Here is a 10019-nt window from a genome sequence, read left to right as displayed (position 1 = left end):
CACATTTATGGACAGAGACTCCATGAGAGAGAGAACAACAGTGAGTGAAATGATGTGAAGGAAGAAGAAGGTTTTCTCAGCCTCTGTTAGAGTTCATAATGTGTCCTCTTCTACGCCACAGGGACACACTTCATGTTGCTTTGTCTTTGACTGTCTTTGGGGATGACCTCACTTTTCACTTGTGTTTGAGCGACTCTGAAAAGCTCTTCAACATTTCAAATGTTCCAATGTGCTCATCACACCATCCAAAATCAATCCCATCAGCTCCCAGAGACTTTCTACCTTCATCTGTAGAGGAAACACTGAGAGCATCAGTCCAATCATTGATCAGCACGTCATCACTCATTCATCCTTTACATCATTTCTCCTGGACTCAACCTCCTGATTATCACTGATGGACTCTGAGTCACGTGACGTCCACCACTAATGTCTCCTCTCAGTCAGGCTGTTGGTGGATCTGTGGCCCTCTGGTGGCACAAAGGGAAACTGCAGCATGTCACTTTGAGCTGACACACTCAGTTCACCCAAAATAATAACAGCCATCATTATTTCTGTGCTGATTGAATATGGCTGATGTGCTTTGAACACCTTCTTTATGCAGACGCTCACTTACAAACATAAAACCAGTTTCTCTCTAAATGTCATCGACCAGTAAAAACTTTCATGTCCTGATGGATCATCACCAGGATCACGTTTCTGTCTCAACATGAAGATTAAAGAGGGAAATTAATTCTTTTAAAACTGAACTCAACTTTAAAATAAAGTCAGAAACACCAACATGATAAAAACTAGATCACATATTAAATTCTACTGTGGGTGGATTCGTGGCTCTGCGCTGGATTTCACTGCAGATGTTACTGAGAGGATGATTGTGGTGACTGATTGAATGGAGCGCTATCACACACAGGAAACATGGAGACTGTCGGATGTTCAACGGCTCCAGAAAAGTGAGTGGAAGTTAAAAAGAGTGGTCATGTGATCAGTGCAGGATGTTTGTGTTCACATGTGAAACTCTGCAGACAACAAACTGTGCATTCCAGTCCTCATCCTACCATACTGTTTAGTACGCCAGAAAAGATTTAGTGTGTCCCAATACACGGTATGTCAAATGCAGTATGCCAAGAATACCAGGATGTTCTATTACATCCTGTCGTGGTTTAGTTTACAATCCAGCACGCTTTTCTGTTTATTCTGACCCACAATCCTCTGCACAGCGGACGATACGTCACATCGACTGAGCCGCAGACAGATGACAGCTTTAAAGCTGTAAGGCAAGGCAAGGCAATTTTATTTATATTGCACCATTCATACACAAGGCAATTCAATGTGCTTTACAAGAGAAATACATTAAAATAAAACATTAAAGGAACAATAGATCATTAAAAACAAAAGCTAAAAGCAAGAAAAACAGTGCAGAAAATGCAGTAAAAAGCAAACATAAAGCAAAAGCAACAGCAGACAAATATAAAAACAATAGCTACAGATTATCCTAACAATAAGTTACATATCTAGTTCACTGGTAAGCTGCAGTAAATAGTAATGTTTTAAGCCCTGATTTAAATGAGTTGACAGTTTCAGCCGACCTCAGATATTCTGGAAGTTTGTTCCACAGGCGGGGAGCATAGAAACTAAAGGCTGCTTCACCTTGTTTGGTTTTGATCCTGGGAACACTGAGTAAACCTGTTCCAGATGATCTGAGGGGTCTGGGTGCTTCATAACGTACAAGTAAATCAGAGATGTATTTAGGCCCGAGACCATTAAGTGCTTTATAGACAAGTAACAAGATTTTAAAGTCTATCCTTTGACACACAGGAAGCCAGTGCAGTGACTTAAGCACTGGTGTGATGTGCTCCACTCTCTTGGTGTTGGTGAGGACTCTGGCAGCAGCGTTCTGGACGAGCTGCAGTTGTCTGATTGATTTTTTTACTCAGGCCTGTGAAGACACCGTTACAATAGTCCAGCCTGCTGAAAATGAAAGCATGAACAAGTTTTTCTGTATCTTGTTTAGACAGAAATTCTTTTATTCTTGCTATGTTTTTAAGGTGGTAGTAGGCTGATTTAGTAATTGTCTTAATGTGACTATTGAAATTTAGGTCTGAGTCCAGAACTACACCAAGATTTCTGTCTTGATTTGTAGGTTTTAGTGTCATGGCGTCAAGGTGAGCACTGACTATTGATCTTTGTTCTTTGGGGCCAAAAACAACTATCTCAGTTTTGTCTGTGCTTAGTTGTAGAAAATTCTGGCACATCCACGTATTGATTTCGTCAATGCACTTATTTAGCAGATGTAGGGGACTGTAGTCCTCTCATCTGCATAAGTGTGGTAGGAGAAGTTATGATATTCCATAATCTGAGCAAGAGGGAGCATATAGATGTTGAACAGAAGAGGCCCAAGAATGGACCCTTGAGGAACTCCACATGTAATTTTCGTTCGCACAGATTCATAATTGCCAAGTGACACAAAGAAATCCCTGTCTTGCAAATAAGATTTAAACCAATTTAGCACAGTGCAAGAAAGTCCCACAAACTTTTCTAGTCTGTCGAGCAGTATGTTATGGTCAACTGTGTCGAATGCAGCACTGAGGTCCAGTAATACCAGAACCGAAATCTTTGATGCATCACTGCTCAGATGAATGTCATTTAAAACTTTTACAAGTGCAGTCTCAGTGCTGTGATGTGCTCGAAATCCAGACTGAAAGGCATCAAAGGAATTGTTTTGCTCCAAGAAGGTGTTAAGTTGCTGAAAAACAACCTTTTCAATGATCTTTCCTAAAAATGGTAGGTTTGATATGGGCCTGTAGTTATTTATTACTGAGGCATCCAGATTAGGCTTTTTTAAGAGAGGTTTAATGACTGCAGTCTTCAGGGCCGTTGGAAAAAGGCCTGACTGAAGAGAACAGTTGACTATCTGTAGTATATCTGATGCTATGCAGTTAAAAACATCTTTAAAAAAGCTTGTAGGCAGAGTGTCAAGGCAGCAGGTAGTGGACCTAAGGTTTCTAACTATGTCTCTCAAAGTAGCATAATTTAATGGGTGAAAAAGTGCCAAATTAACTGGAGTAGTCTTATGAGGCACACGTGAAATAGCCACTGTGTTGGAGTTACAGACTGTCTGTCTTATCTTTAAAATCTTGTCTGTGAAAAAAGAAGCAAAGTCATTGCATGCCTTGGTGGATAGCAGTTCAGGAGGGACTGACGCTGATGGGTTTGTCAGTCTGTCAACAACAGTAAATAAAGTCTGTGCATTGTTGTTATTTTTGTTGATAATCTCAGAGAAAGGGAAGTGTCCTTTAAAATGACACACAGATATTACCCAGCTGATCATTATCTTGTCAAGTTGAAAGGCAGTCCAAAGATGCATCCCAGCCTCTCTGACTGGAGTTAAAAATCCTTTATTAATACAGGATAAACCAACACATTTCCACTAGAGAGTCTTCATCTGGATGTAAAATGCATTGGAACCAGGTGTGCAGTGTAACAACTCATGTATAGCTCATGTGACACAGGTCACATGCTATGCTGGTGGAGCCCTACTAGACAAAAACCACACAGAAAGAAAGTGCAAATGAAAATGAAGTAAATGTAGTGTATACTGTGAGTAATTTACATATCTAGTAACAAGACAACAGGTTCAATGCCAAATAAAAAGAAACAACAGTGAGATGAAGTAAGAATTGTTCTATATTGTGACAAACCTGCACATTAAGTGACAGGAAATGAAAAATATGCATTTTTGGACTGCCTGCCTGTACCATGGACTTTTACACTGAGTGAGCTGGACAGTCCTTGTTTTTTATCTGTATGTGACTATTTGCCCCGTCCTCCAAGAGCACCTGATGTTTTACAGCTAACTACATAGAGCCTTAACTTGCGCATGCGTGGACCTCTAACTTTTCTTTTAGAGTCTAAATAGTTGGTGACAAACTGTGAGAGTAAGAAGTGAAGAGTGTTAAAGTCCGGACTGAAGAGTTTGTGTTCTTCTTCAGAGGGTTTGGAGGGACGTGTCTGTCCGGTCCTCACTGATCCTCCTCTCATGGTGGAAACTGAACTCCACTTTAACAAGTTTCTACAGGAAGTGAACTAACAAAGAGTCATTCAAGAGTCACACAGTGAAAAGTGTCAAAGCTTACAAACCTTTAGATGGAGACAAGAAGCTGCGACACGACGACCAGCACACAAAGGCCCAGTCCAAAACCACTCCCTACCCACTACCACTTCTCTACCGAGTGTCACTCCAAATCAAGTTACACTCGCAGCTGCGGAGGCCACTCCTGATTAAGGGGAAGTGTATGAAAGAGAAGCCAAACCATGGGACGCCCTCTCCACTCTACCAGAAGAAGGAAGGAGATGTAACCATGGATACCGACAGACGCTTTGTGAAAGCAAAATAGAGCAACAGGCTATTAAAAAAAACATTTAAATATGAATTAAAATGAGTTAAATTAAAAATAAACTTCAATAAGTCAGATAAGAGATACAGTGCAGTGTAATCAAAGTAATTAACTTGTTCATATTTTCTAGACACAGTTCACACATTTACAGATGAACTTCATTCATTACTCTGGGCAATCTTCCCCCATCCTGCTTTGCAGCATTCCTCTTTTTAGTGAAGAGACTCATTTTTAATTTGTAGATTGATTAACTGCTTTGTTTTTTCTTCTGTCCCTGTGAACACAGAATTATATATGTTTTTTTAAAAATCATGAGAATGGGATGAGGAATTTTTTAGACAGTTTTAAATATTTAAGCATATGGACGTGGAGGTTTTCATCTTCTGACACCAAACATTCTGTGAGTTTGTTTGAGACTGTAAAGTCAGTGTGAGGAAAACAGATGTGTGTGTTTGATCTAAAATATTTTACAAAGTAGAAAGACGGAACTCTTACATTTGTACATTGTTTCCTCCATTGTGATGTTGCGCTTCCTGCTGGGCTCATCAGAAGCCTGCACTGATGCACACTCGCTATTTAAAGGCTGAGCAGTCCACTCGCACTCAGCGATAATTGGTTTGGGGCGGCCATTAATATGGCGGCGCTCCACGTGACCGCGCAAACGGAGGGGGAGTGAATAGGGCGAGGGGATAGGGGCCGGTTTGGGACTGGGCCAAAGTAAAACTAAAGTGCCAACAGGAAGGAAGGGGCGGTGACAAACAGCTGCTCTCACATCAGTCGAGTCAAGGCTATTCAAGAGAAGGCTGAGACACGGGGTCAAACATGGGGGGATTGCACATGCGCAGTAAAATCTGGTCTGCACTTCCTCAAAGGCTCAGTAGATGGCGTGAGCCGCCGTCCAAAAGGCCAAGCAGACCGCACCAAGCGCACTCTTTGATCACCTGAGCGGATCCTGCGCTTTTTATCTAGCACCCCTACTGTCACCCTCCAGCATCGCAGCTCAAGTTACACTGCGCATGTGCAATCCCCCCATGTTTGACCCCGTGTCTCAGCCTTCTCTTGAATAGCCTTGAGTTGAGTAGGGTAAAGCTGCAGTACTGGAGGCTGCAGTTTCAGGACCGCAGTTTTAGGACCCTTCAATTTTCATCACAGCGCCACCCACGGTTAGAAGGACTAGAGAGGACGAGATGAGAAAAAGTAAGTGTCTACGGTTAGAAGGAGTAACGTTAAAGAGGACAAGACGACAGAACGTGAGTACAGTTTTAATTGTTTAAGGTTAAAAGTTGTCTACTTTGTCTTTGAATGGATCTGTGAGTTACCATGGGCTGGCTTCATTATGCACTAATGATGAGTTTACCCTTCGTAAAGTCTGCTGAGTATGACACTTTTATGATAGTTTGCTGCAACGACGTTAGCTTGTTAGCATGCTGGCTTACACGGATGCCACAACGTTACATGCTAACACGTGTTTTTGGGGGGAAAATAAAAAAATCCTCTATAGCCAGTGGGTCTGTTCTGTTACTCAGAGAAACATCACAAGTTGGTTTAGTTATAAAGGTTTTTGCAGACACATCTTATTAACTCCATACTGACAGTGTTTTACCAGGATATACTTTGACTGAGGATGTTTTCACAACACTGTAGCGCCCCTCGGTACAGAAGCTACTACAATCTGCTGGTTTGTGAAATAGATGTAAAGGGTTGATTCTGGATTTGACTAACTATGTTGTCTCTTTTTTAGGATGCTTATTTCAATACAAAGCGGGCGATCACTGCCAGACATTAAAAGATGCAGCACATGCTGCAACAAATGTCATTGTCCTTTCTGCAGCTCAACAGTTTATCAACCCACAAAGTTGAGCAAAGCACAGGCTCATCTGGACAGCCACTTCACTCGTGTAGCTGTCCATGAAGGTAAGATTTGGAAACCTTTCTCAGAAAATGCTAATAAAGTGACCATGTGTCTGTCTATGCATTCATACCAGATATGCACAATATTGACATTCTCCTGACAGATCTGGAGGTCTTGATGGCTGTCTCTCTGCTGACGGTGTTTAGGAATGTCAGTTGTGCACATATAACTTGTCCTTTTCCACATGTAGTAATTTATTTCAATGTTGTTATTAAGACATGGCCAGAGATTTGCCTTCTGGAGTAATGAGGCCAGAAGCTTGCTCCAGGGAACTCTTCAGCCAGTGTACAGAGTGCCAAAACAGATAGCCCCAACTGAAGATGTTCCCGCTCACATGCAGGCAGTCAGTGACAGTACCCAAAATGAAAAAAGACTTGTGGACTTCATCGTACAGTCACAGGGAGCAGCGCAGCATTTGGTGCTACTTGGACAACTATTAGATTCTACATACTAAATAACTGAATTGATTCACCCTCTGCCATTGTTAGGATATTATACATAACATAATTATTTCTGTCCTTTGGTTTATTTACAGGATGTGCTTAATGGAAAGCCATCTAAGTGGTTTCCTCAGAAACCCTCATACAAGGTGCCTGTGTACCTCGACAGTGAAGAGCAGCAGGACACCCTGTTTGCCTGTCTTAAGGGCATGTTGGAGAAAACACCAACAACACTGAGCTTTACCGATGAAGTAGACTTCATATGTGGTGTTCTTTTTCCTGAAGTAAGCATGACTGTGTGATGCATTTCTGTGTGGTTATTGATTTTCAAAGCTTCCCCTCCCTTGACACTGTCAGGGACCTCAGTAGAGTGTGGAAGAGCCATACGCAGCCACAACAGCTTGGCACCTCCTCCTCATGCTGGTCACATTTCGTTGTGGGATGGCATCCCATTCCTCAACCAGGAGTTGTTGAAGGTCAACCAGCGTGGTTGTGTTGGTCACTCTAGCACGTACAGCATGCCCAAGCTGATCCCACAAGTGTTCAATTGGGTTGAAGTTTGGACTCCAGTCAGGTGCCATACACCTGTGACTGACACACACCTAGCAGCACTTGAAGCTCAGAACAAGAGTGAATACCAACAGGAGAATGTTGCAGGGGATTTTGGCACATTGTTTTGGGGCGTTACCCACATGTTTAGCTGTGTTGCTCATTCCACTAATGCATGATCCTTACAAGTTGTACCTCGTTGTAAAGCTGACTAATCAGGCTTTCCAACAATATAAAATACAACACCACTTGGTATAATGTGTGTGTGTATATTCTGGCGGTAGGCACTCATATATGGACTGACTGAGCTAAAGGGGCTGTCCTCACAGGAGGCTGAGCAGGCCTATCTCTCTGGTCCAGTTTATGATCAAAGGTGAGGGTGGATAATTACATTTTCAAATGCAATTTGAAGTAAAATATCTACTTGGCAAACATTGTGTTCTCTGTTACCAGTTTAGTGAAGTGGAAGACTTCATACAGAAGCTTGCAAAGAGAAGGAAGATCGAGGAATGGAATTTCCATTAACAATGGGAAGAAAAAAAACTTGTCTCTGACTTTTTATTTTTTATTGAATGTTTTTTGTACATTTTTATATATTTATACATGTTCAGTTTAATATTTTTAATCTGTCCCCACAGTAATCCTTGTGTTTTATGTTTTTGTAATCTTTAATATCTGGTGAGCAGTCAGTCAACTCAGCTTTATTTATCAGTCATACAATAACACAGGTCTGTTAATCTTTGAGGGCACTTTTGATGGAGATCTGAATTGTACATGCAACTGTTATTATTTCTGGGTGTACTTAATTATTATTATACCATTATACTAAATTATAACCAGTGTTGGGCAAGTTACTAGTTAAGTAAAAGTACCACATGTACCTCTGAGATGTAGTGCAGTAAAAGTACCACATGTTCCTCTGAGATGATGCCATAGTGTTCTAGTTCATTGAATAATATATCATGATTTATTGTGTCAAAAGCCTTTTTATGTCTATGAATATTCCAACTGTATACAGTTTATGTTCGAGTGAATCTGTGATTTCCTCAGCTGAATCTATTAATGCCAGTGATGTTGCTGTTTGATCTGAATCCATATTGACTTTCAGTGAGTCATTTGTGTTTTTCTATGAATTTTTCCAGCCAGTTATTGAAAAGCTTTTCTAGGATTTTGGAGACTTGAGGTAGTAATGAAACAGGTCTGTAGTTTGTGAAGTGGTGTTTGTTCCCAGATTTATACAGATCTATGGCTTTTGCTATTTTCATGTTGTCTGGAAATGTAGCAGTCTGAAATGATAAATTACGGATATACGTTAATGGTTTTGAAATTCCCTCAATGAGCCTTTTCACAACAGTCATATTAATGTCATCACAGTCAGTAGATGTCTTATTTGGACATTTAGCAACAATATCTAAAATGTCTTTCTCATCCACTGCTGTGAGGAACATTGAACTCAGATTTCTATCAATGAAATGATCGTTCTGCTCCTCAGATGTTCCTGGATCAGGGATTTGTTTTGCAAGATCAGGTCCAGCACTGACAAAGACTTTATTGAAACCATTAACCACTTCATTCATATTATACTTTTCAGTGTAATCAATAATTAAATATTTAGAGTAATCTACTTGTCCAGAACCATTTTTATTAGTGTTCAATATTTTCCATATACCTTTAATGTTATTCTTGTTATCATCTAATAGTTTGTTTTAATATTCTTTCCTCGTTATTCTTATAATATTAGTGAACTTGTTTTTATATTTTTATATTTATTTTCTGCCTCCTCAGTTCTCTGTCTCATGAATTCTCTATAAAGTGTATTTTTCTTTTCGCAGGCATTTTGTAACCCCTTTGTGATCCAAGGACAATCTGCATATTTTAGTCTCCTAGTGATGATTTTTATAGGACAGTTTTTATCCTATAATCTTCTAAATATTCTGAAGAATTCCTCATATGCACAATTTTGTTTTGTCGTCAGGTTGATTTCTCTTGTAGCTGCTGTCAAATACTGTAAAAATTGGCAAATGGTCACTGATATCACTGATTAATAGTCCACTTATTGTGTTGTTCATCATGTCAGTTGTGAATGTATTGTTGATTAGCGTGGCACAGTGGGAAGTTATCCAGGTGGGTCTGGTGATTTTCGGATATAAGTTCATACTGTTTATTGTATGAATGAAATCATCGGTCATTTTGTGTTTATTTGGATGAAGCAGGTCGATATTGAAGTCTCCACAGATGAAAATTGTTTTATGACTTTTTTTGCAAACATTTCCTCCATCCAGTCCTTGAACAGTTCAATACTGGAACCTGGTGTCCTGTATATGCAGCTAATAGTTACAGATTTATTTTTCTCTTTGTATATTTCAGTTGATTTGCATTCAAGCATGTTGTTAACAACAGCTGACATATTGTCCAACACCCTGAAGTTCAGATTTCTGTCCACATAGATTGCAGCTCCCCCTCCACCTTTATTCTGCCGATCCATGTGCATAAACTCAAACCCCTCCAGCTCAAAGTCCACCCCTTTTTCCATGTTGATCCATGTTTCAGATATTGCAATGATGTTGAATACGTGTGTAAATTGACTCAGGTAATCCTTGATGTTTGTAACATTTGCGTGACTCAAGACATACTTTTTGACTTTTATTTTCCTAGTTACATTTGTTTTTGTGCTATTCTTTGTATTGTGTTCTTTAAATCACATCAAGTCAATGTCACGTATATGGC

This window comes from Epinephelus lanceolatus, chromosome 17, assembly GCF_041903045.1.
Source record: "Epinephelus lanceolatus isolate andai-2023 chromosome 17, ASM4190304v1, whole genome shotgun sequence".
NCBI lineage: Eukaryota > Metazoa > Chordata > Actinopteri > Perciformes > Serranidae > Epinephelus > Epinephelus lanceolatus.
The sequence above is the reverse complement of the archived record's forward strand: the minus strand, read 5'-3'. Positions refer to the sequence as shown.